The sequence below is a fragment of the Schistocerca piceifrons genome, chromosome 5 (assembly GCF_021461385.2).
Source record: "Schistocerca piceifrons isolate TAMUIC-IGC-003096 chromosome 5, iqSchPice1.1, whole genome shotgun sequence".
In the NCBI taxonomy this organism is placed as follows: domain Eukaryota; kingdom Metazoa; phylum Arthropoda; class Insecta; order Orthoptera; family Acrididae; genus Schistocerca; species Schistocerca piceifrons.
The window spans coordinates 81,464,886-81,483,554 of record NC_060142.1 but is presented as its reverse complement, the minus strand read 5'-3'; the positions used below and the strand labels follow the sequence as shown (position 1 = coordinate 81,483,554).

At 44.1% G+C, this 18,669-nt stretch overlaps 1 protein-coding gene and 1 non-coding gene across 2 annotated transcripts in view; one reads left to right on the top strand and one right to left on the bottom strand.

The window, feature by feature from the left end:
- Positions 1–18,669, bottom strand: part of LOC124798754 — a 557,216-nt gene that overhangs the window by 461,311 nt on the left and 77,236 nt on the right. The gene's annotated exons all lie outside the window — the stretch shown is intronic.
- On the top strand, positions 17,366–17,573 carry LOC124799710. Its single transcript, XR_007017066.1, has one exon. It is a non-coding gene; the product is annotated as a small nucleolar RNA U3 (small nucleolar RNA).

Genomic DNA, 18,669 nt, shown 5'->3' with positions numbered 1-18,669 from the left:
GTATACTAACGGACCGCGGCCGATTTAAAGGCTACCACCGAGCAAGTGTGGTGTCTGGCGGTGACACCACAGTTTATACATTACGTCACAGCTATTCAAGAAACGGTCTCATGTTGTTTATTTCTAAGCCCTACCATTCCACTGTATTTCAACAATGTATAACTAAAATAGTGGACGCGGTGGTATAGTGGTTAGAGGACTATACCCGTGGAAGTTCTTCGTTCAGTCTCAGACATAGCCGGAGACATCTCCTTCGTCCTTGTCCATCGAGAACGGCCTTGGGCCAGTCAGCCTCCTACCAGATGAGTACCGGATGTCTTTCCCGGGCATAAAAGGCTCCAGGGCGATGGGCCCGCCATCCTCCATCTCCTAGTGCCGTGGCGGTGAAAGGCTGCACTCTAAGCGCTACAGACCTTACCTTTTATCTCTACGACCAACGTAAGTTATGACTGTAACCCAAGTATGTCCGTTTCGCGGGACGTATTGCAAACTTCTTACTATTTTGGTTAATGTGGGCACGATACTGCTCGGATAACAGAAAAACACGGATAATACGCGATTCCTACTGGCAGTCTGTCCTTTTAAGGGGGGATTGGGAAGACTATGCGGACCTCAATCTCACAGTCCATTATCGCTGAACGCTGAAATATTTACACTTGGTTCCCGATATCAACCACACGTAAATGGGAGTATCTATCTTTTAACATGTCCACGGCCGATTTTCCGATTTTCCTGCCTATATGTTTGCTTAGCCCTTTCCGTAAGGGCTAAAATGGGTTAAAAGGGTGTTACAAAAAGGTACGGCCAAACTTTCAGGAAACATTCCTCACACTCAAAGAAAGAAAATATGTTATGTGGACATGTGTCCGGAAACGCTTAAGTTCCATGTTAGAGCTCATTTTATTACTTCTCTTCAAATCACATTAATCGTGGAATGGAAACACACAGCAACAGAACGTACCAGCGTGACTTCAAACACTTTGTTACAGGAAATGTTCAAAATGTCCTCCGTTAGCGAGGATACATGCATCCACCCTCCGTCGCATGGAATCCCTGATGCACTGATGCAGCCCTGGAAAATGGCGTATTGTATCACAGCCTTCCACAATAGGAGCACGAAGAGTCTCAACATTTGGTACCGGGGTTGCGTAGACAAGAGCTTTCAAATGCCCCCATAAATGAAAGTCAGGAGGACTGAGTTCAGGAGAGCGTGGAGGCCATGGAATTGGACCGCCTCTACCAATCCATCGGTCACCGAATCTGTTGTTGAGAAGCGTACGAACACTTCGACTGAAATGTGCATGAGCTCCATCGTGCATGAATCACATATTGTGTCGTACTTGTAAAACCACATGTTCTAGCAGCACAGGTAGAGTATACCATATGAAATCATGATAACGGGCTCCAATGAGCGTAGGTGGAACGAAACTAAAATGAGCTCTAACATGGAAATTAAGCGTTTTCGGACACATGTCCACATAACATCTTTTCTTTATTTGTGTGTGAGGAATGTCGGCACTAGTACAGTGTATATCCACCTTTCGCAGCAATACAGGCTGCTATTCTCCCATGGAGACGATCGTAGAGATGCTGGATGTAGTCCTGTGGAACGGCTTGCCATGCCGTTTCCACCTGGCGCCTCAGTTGGACCAGCGTTCGTGCTGGACGTGCAGACCGCGTGAGACGACGCTTCATCCAGTCCCAAACATGCTCAATGGGGGACAGATCCGGAGATCTTGCTGGCCAGGGTAGTTGACTTACACCTTCTAGAGCACGTTGGGTGGCACGGGATACATGCGGACGTGCATTGTCCTGTTGGAACAGCAAGTTCCCTTGCCAGTCTAGGAATGGTAGAACGATGGGTTCGATGACGGTTAGGATGTACCGTGCACTATTCAGTGTCCCCTCGACGATCACCAGTGGTGTACGGCCAGTGTAGGAGATCGCTCCCCACACCATGATGCCGGGTGTTGGCCCTGTGTGCCTCGGTCGTATGCAGTCCTGATTGTGGCGCTCACCTGCACGGCGCCAAACACGCATACGACCATCATTGGCACCAAGGCAGAAGCGACTCTCATCGCTGAAGACGACACGTCTCCATTCGTCCCTCCATTCACGCCTGTCGCGACACCACTGGAGGCGGGCTGCACGATGTTGGGGCGTGAGCGGAAGACGGCCTAACGGTGTGCGGGACCGTAGCCCAGCTTCATGGAGACGGTTGCGAATGGTCCTCGCCGATACCCCAGGAGCAACAGTGTCCCTAATTTGCTGGGAAGTGGCGGTGCGGTCCCCTACGGCACTGCGTAGGATCCTACGGTCTTGGCGTGCATCCGTGCGTCGCTGCGGTCCGGTCCCAGGTCGACGGGCACGTGCACCTTCCGCCGACCACTGGCGACAACATCGATGTACTGTGGAGACCTCACGCCCCACGTGTTGAGCAATTCGGCGGTACGTCCACCCGGCCTCCCGCATGCCCACTATACGCCCTCGCTCAAAGTCCGTCAACTGCACATACGGTTCACGTCCACGCTGTCGCGGCATGCTATCAGTGTTAAAGACTGCGATAGAGCTCTGTATGCCACGGCAAACTGGCTGACACTGACGGCGGCGGTGCACAAATGCTGCGCAGCTAGCGCCATTCGACGGCCAACACCGCGGTTCCTGGTGTGTCCGCTGTGCCGTGCGTGTGATCATTGCTTGTACAGCCCTTTCGCAGTGTCCGGAGCAAGTATGGTGGGTCTGACACACCGGTGTCAATGTGTTCTTTTTTCCATTTCCAGGAGTATATATATATATATATATATATATATATATATATATATATATATATATATATATATGCAGGAAAATCGGCCGTGGATATGTTAAAAGATAGATACCCCCATTTACTTGAAGGTGATATCGGGAACCAATTGTAAATATTTCAGCGATAATGGACTGTGAGGCTGAGGTCCGCGTAGTCTTCCCCCTCCCCTTCCCCCTTAAAAGGTCAGCCTGCCAGTAAGACTCGCAGCCTGAGGTATTCCGAACAAATGTAAATATGTGCGTAGACAGTTCATTGATCCCAGGAATTCCAAGACCTTCGAGAATTATTTGCTTTTTAGTTTGAAGTCGGATAACGTTTAAAAAAAAAGAAGAGAGAGAGAGAGAGAGAGCTATGGACCCCCTCCCTCCAGAAAAAAAGAGAGAGGGGTAATAATGCATTCTAATCGGAAATATTCGTTTTCATTATAAAAGTGCACTTCAGGTTTCGAATTTTATTTTCTAAAAAATCGCCGCGCTGTACACAGATAACCCACAAACCGGATAATTCTCATCCGGAGAACTGTGAGCTGGACACCTGAAAATCGTTACTCTGCCGAAAATATGATGTAGTGAAAAAGAAACAAGAACAAAATAAAAGAATATTTTAACATCAGTAACGACAGCGAGCGCCGGAGTTAGTGTCCTTCGGAAATTCAAACTAAGAAAAAGAAACCTAAAACGTGCATAAACTGTACTGCAACAATTTGCGTTTCAAGTTGTTAATAGCGACTTTCGAGGTTCTGCAAGTGCTGACCGAATTTAGTCCCAAATGGTACTACGTACCTATGCGACTGAACAGAACGATCAGAGAGACACAGCCAATAAAGTGCAGCAACTAGCCGAGTGCAAAGATCCTCATTTGTAACTGAACGGGAGCTTATTTCTCATTTCTCGTAGGGGTATAATTAACATACAATTAGTCTACTGAGCCTAGAGGCAAATAAGTTTTTGTACTGGCGTCAGAGGTCCAGCAGCTTCCAGCAGTAAGGCCCGTGTTCCATTTTTTGACAAAAGACTTTTTTGTAAAACCTTTGAAACAGTACTGCAGCTCATTGTATAATTCTTATCTTTTATAAATGATATTTCATAAACAGTAGAAGTTCGCCAATGTATACAGTGAACAGTTTTTTTCCAGTAACTACTAGAATAATGACACTGAAGATTACTGTATGGGTCATTACCACTACCATTTTCATTTCTCAATATGGGTACAATGAAATGCTGCATAATCCAAGGAACGTGGATTATAAAACATTAACAAGCAATTGGAAGCATTTAACAAAATAGCTGCGTCACTCCGTTACGTTGAATGACATGACATAAAGAAAATAAGATTCAGTACCTGACTGAGAAACTGAGAGTAGTAAATCTATTTTTATGTAGTGTTCGTGGTCGGTATGAAGTTCGTGAAATAAATCTATTACTTCACAACTAGATATTAGCTTTCACATGTCGCTAAAGATCTTACTGTAACAATGACGCCGTATGTAGTAGAAGTGGCAAATGTGAGGGTGTTGTTGGCCGGTTCCCACATAACGTTCGTGGCACTCTACGTCCTCATTCTGCTGCTCACAAATCAAAGTCTGGCGAAGTCTTCGAACTTCTCTTCCCACTATCGACGGTTTCACCTACAATCGTTTCCGTATAGCTTTCTTTTTAAGCAAATGTGATGGGCATTCTCGAAGAAGTACAGCGAAAAATTCTGAAATAACCTAACAACTCCAGTGAGGTACTTTGGTCAAAGAAGTTGTATTCAATGTTTGTCTAAGGTCTTCGTCAAAATTCACTTACAGTATGAAGGTATAATGACGCCGGGCGTCAATGGAACAGAACGTCGCCGTCAAGTGGTGGTGTTCACTCTAGATACAACATCAACACGTCAGTTCGCTTAGTCCAGTAAATGTTATGAGGTATTACGAAAAGTCGGTGTATAGTATCAGACTTTAGGAACCAGTAATGATACATTTTTTGAAGGTCAAATCAAAATTTCAAAACTGATGCTCTCGGCAAAGTTTGTATGGTAACCAGCTGAGACGTGAAAGAACAGGAAAAGTTTCGAGCAAACATATCAAAACATCCGCATCTATTTACAAGCGCAACACACCGAAGAAGAAATGGCTCAAATGGCTCTGAGCACTATGGGACTTAACATCTGTGGTCATCAGTCCCCTAGAACTTAGAATTACTTAAACCTAACTAACCTAAGGACATCACACACATCCATGCCCGAGGCAGGATTCGAACCTGCGACCGTAGCAGTCGCGCGGTTCCGGACTGAGCGCCTAGAACCGCGAGACCACCGCAGCCGGCTCGAAGAAGATTTAGAAACCAATACATATAGCCCCCTTACCTCATCAGTTGTAGTTTTCTTTTATGTCGAAGTACGTAACAACGTCAAAAAGACTGCATTTTTCTCCGTCAGTTGAGCTAACGTTTTCGCTGTTGAAACAATATTCATTAAACACAACCTATTTACAATTTTATTTATGTTCAGTACAGACCATTTCTTCGTCCAGGCATTGTAAAACCTAAATTACTTTTTCAGTTGGAGGTACAACCCCTGCAAAAATAGATGCATCCTTATCGAAGCTGTGCAGTGCGTCATAAAAACAACACAAACAATAAAAGAGAGACTAAGGAGACACAAAACACAAAATCTACCACTACAGCACGAGTGAACGTGGCGAAAATAGACGAACGTCTGTCAGCAGATGAGGCCATCAACGTAAAAACTTCCTTCCCCAGAAACCTTAACGGGACCTTCCGTTCAGCACCTTTTCATTCTGTTCCATTGACAGCTTGTGCCAATGCCGTCATTTTAAATGCGTTTGACGCTCTGTTCCGTCAAGGGTGAAACAGTCTTAATACCGTGCTAAGGCGTCAAGTCGCAGTCGATCGCATTGCCTCGAGGCTAGACTTGCGGTCTGCCGTCACTTTGCTTCGTTAGTTTTGGTACAGTATATAAGTGACGCAGTGAATTTTAGGATTACCGATAGTGTATGCAGCATTCGTGCAGAAAAAAACACCTATGAGCGTGCGGCAAAGAAACTGGAAGCCGACGACTTCTCGTTGTTATTTTGTTTGTTTATTTGCTTGTTTTGCACATAATTAGAACCGCACATTGTTCAGTGTTAGTCCATTGTGTATTTTATATCCTTATAAAATATACAATGCATTTTATGTGGAATATAAATTAGTTGATCTCGTAAATTAGGCGCTTTTCTGTAACCAATGCAATAAATTTTGATGTTAGTACAGTTACATACACAAACATCAAAAATCTATGCAGCTATCGCTGTTATTTTGTACCCAATAGAACGTTCTCGTCATGATCAGAGGCAGTAGTTTCCTGGTATTCACTGCAGTCGACATTCGTCTTGAGAGATTCAGCAACTGTTTAGGTAATTAAGACAACTCTCATTTATTGTTCTTTCTCAGTAGCACATTTTTAAGTAGATTACATGTTTCGATCACTACGGATCATCTACAGATCTAAAACAGTGAAAACTAAATATGTACCGCCCACTATGTTACAATAAGTAGAAAAGATAAGAACTGCACACAAGGGTAGAATTTACTTATGAAGTGGCGTCAGCAACACGTCTTGTCTCCGCAGAACCACATGTCAGGGAACTGTGTTTTGCAACTGCAGCCAGTGTTTTAATTAGGTATATGTTGAAGGCAGGGAAGGGAGAGAGGAGCAAAGAGAAATGGAGATCGGTTGATTGTGGGAGGGAAAGAAAGCAGGGAGGGGGTACTATAATTTTAGCGCAACCTCTCTTGCTAAACTCATGGCATCCCCATCATCCCCTCACTGGTTCCTTTCCCCTCCCCCTATCAGCCTCACTCCACCATTTCCCCTCTCCCCTCCCTACCCCTTACCTCTAACATATACCTGTTTAAAACACTGACCGCAGTTGCAGAAACAGTACTCTGATATGTCGTTCTGAGTATACAAGAGGAATTGTTGACGAAACTACTTAGATAAATTCTACGTTTATGCACAATTCTTGTCTTTTTTACTTCTTGTAAAATGTTAGATGGTACATATTTAGTTTTACTTTGTTTTAGATCTGGAGATGATCCAGAGCGATCGAAACATGTAATATAATTAAAAATGTGCAACTGAGGTGGAACAATAAATGAGAATTATCTAAAGTACGTAACAGTATCGAAGACGGTCGGAATGCACAATAGACATGAATGGATGCAGGTGATCAGACAGAAAGCTTACGTACGTGTCACCTGTCAGAGTCGTATGTAGACGTATCAGGGGTCCCATATCACTCCAGGTGCACACGCCCACACCATTACAGAACCTCCACCAGCTTGAACAGACTCCTGCTGACATACAGGGTCCACGGATTCATGAGGTTGTCTCCATAACCGTACACGTCCATCCGCTCGGTACAGTTTGAAACGAGACTCGTCCGATCAGGCAACATGTTTCCAGTCATCAATAGTCCAATGTCGGTGTTGACGGGCCCAGGCGACACGTAAAGCTTTGTATTGTGCAGTCATCAAGGATATACGAGTGGGCCTTCGGCTCCAAAACCCCATATTGATGATGTTTTGTTGAATGGTTCGCACGCTGACACTTGTTGATGGCCAGCATTGAAATCTGCAGCAATTTGCGGAAGGGTTGCCCATCTGTCACGTTGGACGATTCTCTATAGTCGTCGTTGGTCCCGTTCTTGCAGGATCCTTTTCCGGCCGCAGCGATGTCGGAGATTTGACGTTTTAGCGGTTTTCTGATATACACGGTACACTCGTGAAATGGTCGTACGGGAAAACCCCATTTTCATCGCTACCTCGGGGATGCTGTCTCCCACCGTTTGTGAGCCGACTATAACAGCATGTTCAAACTCACTTAAATCTTGATAACCTGCCATTGTAGCAGCAGTAAGCGATGTAACAACTGTGCCAGACACTTGTTGTCTTATATATGCGTTGCCGACCGTAGTGCCGTATTCTGCCTGCTTGCATCTCTCACTATTTGAATATACATTCCTATATTAGTTTCTAAGGCACTTGAGTGTATATCGTCACTCAGTTTCTAGACAACTCACTGCTTTCGATTTCTACGGGAATCTAGCACGTGATTGATCACATAGGGAAATAGAGCGACCGAAATGAGGTAACGCCCGATAGCTATGCAGCACACCTAAGATACAGGTAACGCGGTTACAGTCTTAAGTTAAGGGGGGTAGGACGTCAAACGGGCCGACTCGGAGCAGGAGAGTCACCACAGGACATTTTAATTTCTACTGTCTATACTTTTACAAATAAATTCATAAAACTTTGCCACCATGACCAGGAAGGATTGAGGACTCACATTCATCGCAGTGGAAGTTCAAAAACGTAGCAAAACACCTTTTTTTTACATGTGAAATTTCATCATTTTTTTGTCTTATTACTGGCTGCACTTGTTGCTATAAGTACACTTTTCTTCCTAAGTAAGAGAGATTCTTCGATGAATTTTTCATAGGATACAAACAGTAGTTACAGGTGTATGAAACTCTAGAATTTTCCAACTCTATTAAAAAACTGTGGAAAAATTGAGATAATTAACTATAAAACTTGAGTTTTTTCTCAACATGAAGTTTAAAATGTAACAGTACATTCATTTTTTCATAAATTAAACAACTTCTAGAGTTTCATACACCTGTAACTATGGTTTGTATGCTGTGCAAAAGTCATCGAAGAATCTCTCTTACTTAGGAAGAAAAGTGTACCTATAGCAACAAGTGCAGCCAGTAATAAGTGAAAAAATGATGAAATTTAACATGTAAAAAAAGTGTTTTGTAACGTTTTTGAGCTTCCACTGCTATGAGTATGAATCCTGAATCCTTCCTGGTCATGCTGTTAAAGTTTTATGAATTTATTTGTAAAAGTATAGACAGTGGAAATTAAAATATCCTGTGGTGCCTCTCCTGCTCCAAGTCGGCCCGTTTGACGTCCTACCCCTTTAACGAGGCTAGTGGGAGAACTACAGTAGTCTACACTTGCTTACGGTAGTCTGTAGTAGCCTGCGGTAGTTTTAAATCTCTACTCGAGCCTTATCTGCAGCCATCAGTATTGAACCAAGTTTCCGAAGTACACGTTCGGCAGCGTTGTACGACTGTAGAGGCAGAATACTAGACAGTAGCTCAGTAGCTGTTTGACTCGAGCGACGCGGCCTTCGCTCGGTAAACACGGCACGGAACACCAGGCGCAGCTTCAAAGTCGTCGCAGCGCGTACGAAAAGCACAGTTTGAGAGTCCCGGTGAGCAGTTAGGAGGATTTAAGAGGCTGCTGGAGCCGTAAAGCAGACGGCTGGAGGCTGCGACCTTGGCTGGAGCGGGGCTGGCCCGTATAAGGCAGGTGCAGCGGCGGGCGGCCTGCCTTGTTTGGACCTCCAGTCGACGGCCGACCGCCGGCACTCCACTTCCGGCGCACTTTCGCGGGCCCGGCCGAGACCGGTTCGTGCAGCGCGTCCCACTCTCGCTTGCCCCACAGTGAGGACGACGAATGCCCCACTGACGGAGGCTGCAGCAGACACGGCACACAAAGCGCTCTTCCGGACACCTCTCTCCCTTTCAGCCTGACACCTCACCTTTCGAGTGGGAAAGGGACCGCTACGAATAAGGCAGTGGCCGGCACGTCCACTGCTGACGCTCTTGACGAGGAGGACGGGAAGCTGTAAAAGGGCTTGTTTGCCGTGGTATACAAGGTGAATCTCTCAAGCGGAGAGGAAACTGTAGGAATTACAAAACGGTTCAAATGGCTCTGAGCACTATGGGACTTAACATCTGAGGTTGACTTCTTAAGTTATAGAACCCAGTACGTCGTCATCGATGGTGAGTGTTCATCGGAGGTGAGGGTATCATCTGGAGTGCCCCAGGTAAGTGTGGTAGGTCCGCTGTTGTTTTCTATCTACATAAATGATCTTTTGGATAGGGTGGATAGCAATGTGCGGCTGTTTACTGATGATGATGTGGTGTACGGGAAGGTGTCGTCGTTGAGTGACTGTAGGGGGATACAAGATGATTTGTCCAGGATTTGTGATTGGTGTAAAGAATGGCAGCAAACTCTAAATATAGATAAATGTAAATTACTGCAGATGAATAGGAAAAAGAATCCTGTAATGTTTGAATACTCCATTAGTAGTGTAGCGCTTGACACAGTCACGTCGATCAAATATTTGGGCTATATGAATGGGACAAGCATGTAATGGCACTTGTGGGGAAGGCGGAGAGTCGTTTTCGGTTCATTGGTAGAATTTTGGGAAGATGTGGTTCATCTGTAAAGGAGACCGCTTATAAAACACTAATACGTCCTATTGTTGTGTACTGCTCGAGCGTTTGCAATCCCTATCAGATTGGCTTGAGGGACGACATGGAAGCAATTCAGAGGCAGGCTGCTAGATTTGTTACTGGTAGGTTTGATCATCACGCGAGTGTTACGGAAATGCTTCAGGAACTCGGGTGGGAGTCTCTAGAGGAAAGGAGGCGTTCTTTTCGTGAATCGCTACTGAGGAACTTTAGAGAACCAGCATTTGAGGCTGAATGCAGTACAATTTGACTGCCGCCAAGTTACATTTCGCGGAAAGACTACAAAGATAACAGAGATTGGGGCTCGTACAGAGGCATATAGGCAGTCATTTTTCCCTCGTTCTGTTTGGGAGTGGAATAGAGAGAGAAGATGCTACTTGTGGTACGAGGTACCCTCCGCCACGCACCGTATGGTGGATTGCGGAGTATGTATGTAGATGTAGATGTAGGTCATCAGTCCCCTACAACTAACAACTTCTTAAACCTAACTAACCTAAGGACATCACACACATCCATGCCCGAGACAATATTCGCACCTGCGACCGTAGCAGTCGTGCGGTTCCGAACTGAAGCGCCTAGAACCGCTCGGCCACCGCTGCCGGCTGTAGGAATTACCTCGAAGAGGACGGTGTATTGACACACAGTCAACATGGATTTAGAAAACATCGTTCTTATGAAACACAACTAGCTCTTCACTCGACCGAAGGGTCGGATGCTATTGACAAGGGGTTTCAAATTGATTTCGTATTTCTTGATTTTCGGAAGGCTTTTGACGCTATACAATTCAAGCGGCTTGTAGTGAAATTGCGTGCTTATGGAATATTGTCTACGTTATGTGACTGAATTTGTGATTTCCTGTCAGAGAGGTCACAGTTCATAGTGGGCTAATTGACGGAAAGTCATCGAGTAAAACAGAAGTGATTTGTGGCGTTCCCGAAGGTAGTGTTACAGGCTCCTTGGTGTTCCTTATCTATATCAACAATTTGGGAGACAATCTGAGCAGCCGTCTTAGGTTGTTTGCAGATCATGCTGTTGTTTATCGACTAAGAAAGTCATCATAAGATCAAAACAGATTGCAAAACGACTGCCGGCTGCTGTGGCCGAGAGGTTCTACGCACTACAGTCTGGAACCGCGCGACCGCTACGGTCGCAGGTTCGAATCCCGCCTTTGGCATGGATGTGTGCACTGTCCTTAGGTTAGTTAGGTTTAAGTAGTTCTAAGTTCTAGGGGACTGATGACCTCAGATGTTAAGTCCCATAGTGCTCAGAGCCAATTGAACCATTTTTTTGCAAAACGATCTAGTAAAGATATGTGCATGGTGCGAAAATTGGCAATTGACACTATATAACGAAAATTGTGAGGTCATCCACATGACTGCTAAAAGAAATCGGTTAAACTTCAGTTACATGATAAATCAGTCAAATCTAAACGCCGTAAATTCAACCAAATACCTAGGAATTACAATTACAGACAACGTAAATTGGAAGGAACACATAGAAAATGTTGTGGCGAAGGCTAACCAAAGACTGCATTTTATTGGCAGGACACTTAGTCTACTAACGAGACTGCCTACACTAATCTTGTCCGTCCTCTTTTAGAATACTTCTGCGCGGTGTGGGATACTTACCAGATAGGACTGGCGGAGTACATCGATAAAGTTCAAAGAAGGGGAGGACGTTTTGTACTATCGCGAAATAGGGGAGAGAGTGTCACTGAAATGATACATCGTTTGAGACGAACATCATTAAAAGAAAGGCGTTTTTCTTGCGACGGGATCTTCTCACGAAATTCCAATCACCGACGTTCTCCTCCGAATACGAAAATACTTTGTAGACACCGATCTACATAAGGAGAAACGATCACCATGATAAAATAAGGGAAATGAGAGATCGTACGGAAAGTTATAGATGTTCGTTCTATCTATGTGTTACACGAGATTGGAATAATAGAGAACTGTGAAGGTGGTTCGATGAACCCTCTGCCAGGCACTTAAATGTGGTTTTTAGAGTATTCATGTAGATGTAGATGTAGGTGTAGATCCCTCACAAGATAAGTTAGAGAAATGCGATATGGACACTGCACATGACATAGGTTCTAAACTCGCTACACGGCCTTGAAGGTGGAGACAAAACATCTTTTTCCCTATACGTTGCAGTGGTAGAAAACACTCATGAGAGCGCACCAGGCACATGGGAATGTCCTGTCTGACCATATGACCTTCCTTGTTTCTTATTTTCTCAGGGGTTTTTCTTGCTGCTTAGCCCCATATTGCAAAACCACCCCGTATTCAAGAGGGTGTTTTAGAAGTGATGCTCAATAATTCACACATGGAAAATACAGGCCAAAAGTAGCTAAAAAGCTCCAATAAATATGGGTCCACTTGTCGAGATACTTCACATTCTCTGTTGCGGTTCATCAGTCTCTAGGAACACATGGCATCCCTAAACGTTTAAGTATCGTTCGAAATGTTGCCCATGCGTCTGAATGCACATTGAACTCATCTCTGAAATGAGTTGAGAACCGCCTCAGGCAGTCCTGGGGAATTCTGTAAATGCTGGAGGGCTGCTTCAATCCGCAAGCCTAGTCCATCAAGAGAGTTGACCAGGCTTTTGACACGACCCCACACACAGAAATCCATGGGATATAAAACCCTGGAGGCCTTGGCACAGGCCCTCCTTTACCTGTCAAGTGTTGACCATATGTCCTAGTTAGATGCTGGCGCACTCGTAAATGAGAATGTGCTTGAGCACCGTCATGCATGAACCACACGTTCAGGCGTTGGTTCAGTAGGGCATCATCATGTACATCTGGAAATGCAGTCCGCGGAAACCACATGTACTTGGGTCCGGTTAGACTCTGTGGTAGCAAGCGAGGTCCAGTTATGCGGTCTCCGAGCAGTCGTGCCGAAGTTCAACGAGTAACGTTGTTGATGTTGTGATACGTGTGTTGCATTAGGACAGACATAAGCCCATGTGCGACACTTATGGTAGTTGAAAATAACGTCACGGGTAAATCCAGCCTCATCCGTGAACAGAATACTACTTTTAAACAGGGGATTCAAGGTACACTGTTGTTGTACCCATTGGCAGAAATTCTCTCCAAGAGAGAAGTATGTGTTGTTGTGGGCTTGCACTCGTTGGAGACGATATGGATAGAGTACTTGCCGATGTAAAACCCGCCACGCAGTGGTATGACCCACGACACGCTCTTGAGTAGCAATTCTCCTTGTTGAAGTACTCTGACGTCGTGCAGCATCAAGGGCATTGCTGTTCGCTTTGGCACACATGAAGTGCACGTCGCCTTGCTCTTCACTGGTGTAGCCTCCGTTCGTGGTGTCTTCTCGTTCGTTACTGATTGTGAGGCCGGTGGCCGGCCGGAGTGGCCGAGCGGTTCTAGGCGCTTCAGTCTGGAACCACGCGACCGCTACGGTCGCAGGCTCGAATCCTGCCTCGGGCATGGATGTGTGTGATGTCCTTAGGTTAGTTAGGTTTAAGTAGTTCTAAGTTCTAGGGGACTGATGACCTCAGATGTTAAGTCCCGTAGTGCTCAGAGCCATTTGAACCATTTTTGAGGCCGGTGCGGCACAGCGCACGGAGAGGGAAACGGAAGTACGGGGGTCACTCCAAAAGAGATGGACATTGTTTTTTTTTAAAATCCATCTTTTATTCTACATGTCTGAAAGTTTTACAGTGTGTAGATACATCCTTTAGGAACAATATTTTCATTTCTCCATATAATTTCCATCCCTCTCAACTGCCTTACGCCATCTTGGAACCAGCGCATGTATACCCGCGCGGTAAAATTCTGGACCAACCTGTTGGAGCCACACTGTTTGGCAGCGTGCACAAAGGAGTCATCATCTTCAAACTTTGTTCCACGAAGAGAGTCTTTCAGTTTCCCAAAGAGATAATAGTCACATGGAGTCAGGTCAGGACTGTAAGGCGGGTGTTTCAGTGTTGTCCATCCGAGTTTTGTGATCGCTTCCATGGCTTTTTGACTGACATGTGGCCGTGCATTGGCGTGCAATAGCAAAACATCCTGCTTTTGCCGATGTGGTCAAACACGACTCAGTCGAGCTTGAAGTTTTTTCAGTGTCGTCACATACGCATCAGAATTTATGGTGGTTCCACTTGGCATGATGTCCACAAGCAAGAGTCCTTCGGAATCGAAAAACACTGTAGCCATAACTTTTCCAGCAGAAGGTATGGTTTCGATTTATTTTTTCTTGGGTGAATTTGCATGATGCTATTCCATTGATTGCCTCTTCGTCTCTGGTAAAAAATGATGGAGCCATATTTCATCTCCTGTCACAGTTCTTCCAAAAAATTCATCACCACCATTTTCGTACTGTTCCAAAAGTTCGCTGCATACCGTTTTTTTCTTGTTTCTTTGTGAGCCACTGTCAACATTGTGGAAATCCACCTTGGACAAACCTTTTTTAACGCCAACACTTTCAGTATTCTGCAAACATTTCCTTCCCCTATCCCAACGTAGCGTGACAATTCGTTCGCTGTGATGCGTTTGTCATCAGTCACCAATTCGTTAACTCTCTGCACATTGTCTGGAGTGTGTGCAGTACGAGGCCTGCCGCTGCGAGGACAATCCTCAATATTGCCGTGCCCACTTTCATCACGTTACCTGCTAGCCTACCGACTAACTGTACTGCGTTCGACAGCAGCATCTCCATCCACCTTTTACAACCTCCTGTGGATGCTTCCCACTGTCTCGTTTTCACAGCATATGAATTCTATGACAGCACGTTGCTTCTGACGAACGTCAAGTGTAGCAGCCATCTTGAAGACATGCTGTGACTGCGCCACTCACGGAAACAGGTTGAACTAAGTTTGAAAACAAGCGGGAAGGATGTATCTACATACTGTAAAACTTTCACACATGCAGAATGAAAACTGTGTTTTTACAAAAATTGTGTGCATTTCTTTTGGAGTGACCCTCGTAGTTGCGTAAACAAACAGATAGTCGATCCCAAACCATGAGATTCCAAAGTAAATACCACAGTATCGAGAGGCGTTTTCAGTTCGCTCCCAATTCGAATTAATGCGATATCTCGGCAACGGTTGGTTTGGGGACCATGTTTATTGGAGCTTTTTCGCTAATTTTGGCCTGTACTTTCCATGTTTGAATTATTGACCATCACTTCTAAAACGCCCTGTATAAAACAAAACTGCCACATTTTTCTTTATTGTAATTTCATGCCCGTTGTCCCATAGGGGATCGGGGCCTCCTGTCATCGGAATAACCAACGAACTCTTCAGCCAAAAGGATTATACACTATCTAATCAAAAGAACCCGGACACCTTTCAGAGGACATTAATATGAGGTTTGTCCAACCTTCGCCTTCATGCGGCTTCAACTTTGCTGTTGGAATTTTCAGTGCGGTGACTCAATGTCGGTGCAACAATGGCAGACCATTCTTCGTCAAGAGCCGAAACGAGGGAAAGGTAGTATTGTTGGATGCTGGAATTTGGAACGAAGTCGACTTCCTAAATCATCCCAAAGATCTTCCATTGGGTTCAGGCAGGGACTCGGGACGGAACAGTCTATTTCTGAAATCCTACTGTCCTCAAACCACTGTCTCGAAGACGCTGCTTTATTAGGAGGGTGCATCGTCAAGCTGATACAGTCATCGTGTCTGAATTGTTCCTCTTCTGTGCGCGGAAAACGTTGTTGTAAAATGTGTTCATATCCTTCCGGATTTAGCGTTTTATTAAGCAAAATAACGGATCGACACCCACAAAAACCAGGCATTGCAATATCGAATGCTGACATCCAGCAGCGACTTTCAATTAAAATGTCCTCCCCTGTACAGGAATGACATAATATACTCGTATGTACGAGTACTGGCTGGGAAACAAGAAAGAGGACATATGGAAGTTTGGGCTTGGCCGCAAGTGGTGCACGGATAGCCAAAGCGGTTAAGGTGTCCGCTCGCATGAAGCGGAAAGCGTGGGTTCACGTCCCGGTCTGACACAAATTTTCATTGTCGTCATTCCCTTACACAGTTGATGGTTTTTCGCATTCCCAGATGTAATACATTTCATGTTCGCCTAATAATCGTTTCTTATAGGACTGACCTAGTTAATTTGAATGTACTGTTTCTCCACTAGGTGAAGAACATCTTGTCTGCTACAGATTGTAAAATAAACGTAATATTTGAACAATTAGAATACTGTCATTGCAATTTAGAAAACAGTTAATTACCGAATGCTTCACTAAAATTTAGTCATCAAGCAAACAAATAGCTCAAGACTTTTTCCTTTCACAAGCCACTACACTTTCGTGTTGGTGTATATAAGAGGGAAAATAAAATTCCTGGAAATGAAATGAAAGCAGATAAGGATCATATCACAGACTTGTAAGCTGCTACAATAATTACGCAGTTAGCCAAATCAGTGGTCAACTAATTAAGTTCATTCAGTAATCAAGTTCACTGAAACCTATCTCCAGTCTATGGAGTTCCCATGCAGAAAAAAGTCAGGAATGACACACATGATTCAAACTATATCGCGGTAAGACTCACAAATAAGCATTTTTTAAATTATATCAGTCAAGCAGCAAAAATATTAACACCCAAAGAACGAACAGTATTTCGCCAGTCTGAAGAAAATCATGAAAATGTAAATCATCTACATTACAGCTTAAATGTGTACTAGCGCTTCTGTAATGCAATGAACGCTATTTTGTTAGTGAATCTGCACCTCTACATAGTAAATGGGGCATCTGCGAAAGTGTAAGCAGTGTCTTTATTGTTTTCAACTAATTTACTATAATCTGTTCAAGTATATACAGTCAGTATAGCGGTTGCTCAAAATCTATGTACAGGTTCAGAACAGTCTATCTGAATTTCGTGCAATTCTCAACCCACCGCGTCGCGAAGCTAACCTACACAAACACGTTGGTGACAGCTGAATCACTGTGAATCACACACTACTGGCTCCTTGGCCTAACGGGTCTAGCTCACTAGAGTCATCTAGTGCAGGCAGGTGAAATACGGTGTCTCCACAGAATTTCTGCAACCATTCGTGTAAATACATTTTCCGCAGAACAGCTGGAGCAGATTTTGAAATTGATAATAAGGAGCAATAATCGACATCATATATTACTGCAGAAGGACGTAATGTAAATATTTTTGTTCATAAGTAACCTTATAAGCTGTGGCATCCATTGTTCCCGAACACTTCGTGCTCTCGGCATAAAGATAAGTATCAGAGTCGGCGGATTCGAAGTTAAGATCATACTTCACAGGATCATTTCTGTAGTATGTCTTCACCTCTCTCTAGTTCAAAGCTGGAGTAGATGCTACCACGATGATGAGTTGTAGTACAGTTCCTGAGCGTGAGGCAAGTGGAATGAGATTTATAGGATCTCAGCTGCTATCGATGATCGTTCACCATGCTTTTTGAAGTATGGGAAGGGATTTGTGCTTTCTGAGTGGCTTTTCAATACATAATCAAACACGTATACTGGTATTTCTATGGTCACTTTTAGTTGTTAATATCTGTGTCTTGAACTTGGGTGCGTCAACAGACTGATGTGAAAAGTATATTAAATTTTTCTGGCACTTGCCGTTAATCGAAAGCACTGCGTATTTAACACTCGTCTTCTCTGTATCTACGGCAAAATTTTTATTGTACATTATTAAAAGCCGTTGTTACCGTTTTTCTTTCGTGTAAATGTCACGTATGGTGTTAAAGAGGTACGCTACTAAAATGGGCCAGCGTGCCACGTACCTGCGGAATTTTCGCTATTAAATTGCCAATTCCGCAGGGTCAAGAATGTAGGGCTACGTCACATTTTTAAGGAAGAGATGCAACCGACATTTGTGAAATGGAAAAGGATATATTATCCTTGAAGATTTTTAGTATGGTACTCAGCATGAATTCTTTTCCTTTTATGACTTAAAATGTAACAACTTGTCTAAGGTGATTTTATGGCATTCATTTGGTTCATTCGAAACATTAATGGCTCACTAATAGAAAACTTACTTAAACATTATACACAGTTTTCTTCTGCTCTTCCGTACCTTATTCAGTCTTGAATGTTCTGCAGCATGTACTAAGATGTGTTGTATTTTATTCTGTCATAATGATAACTGTATCTCTCTCTTGTGTACAGTGGCACAGACTGAGTGGCAAGTAACAGCTGGCTGGTGTGTTGGTGGAATCTATGACACTAGAAGAAAGGAAGATTAAGATTTAACGTACCGCCGATGACGAGTTCATTAGAGTGAAACAGGAAAGGAAATGAATAGAAGTGGTAGAATGTACCCTCTACTATGCATATTGCGGTGCCTTACTGAGTATGAATGTAGATGTAGAAAGTATGAGCTAGTGTAAGACCGCAGGAAGTGATTATAAAGTTGAAATATTCACGAAGGGAAAAGACAGATTCAAACTGGAGATGCTTTTCATGGACGTTTGAAATCACACGAGACTCCAATACTTGATCTGCGTCGACGGACAGTGATTCGTTTCCATACTCAGCGGTATTTGTAACCATACTGTACAGTATTTATATGGTAAGCATCTCGTC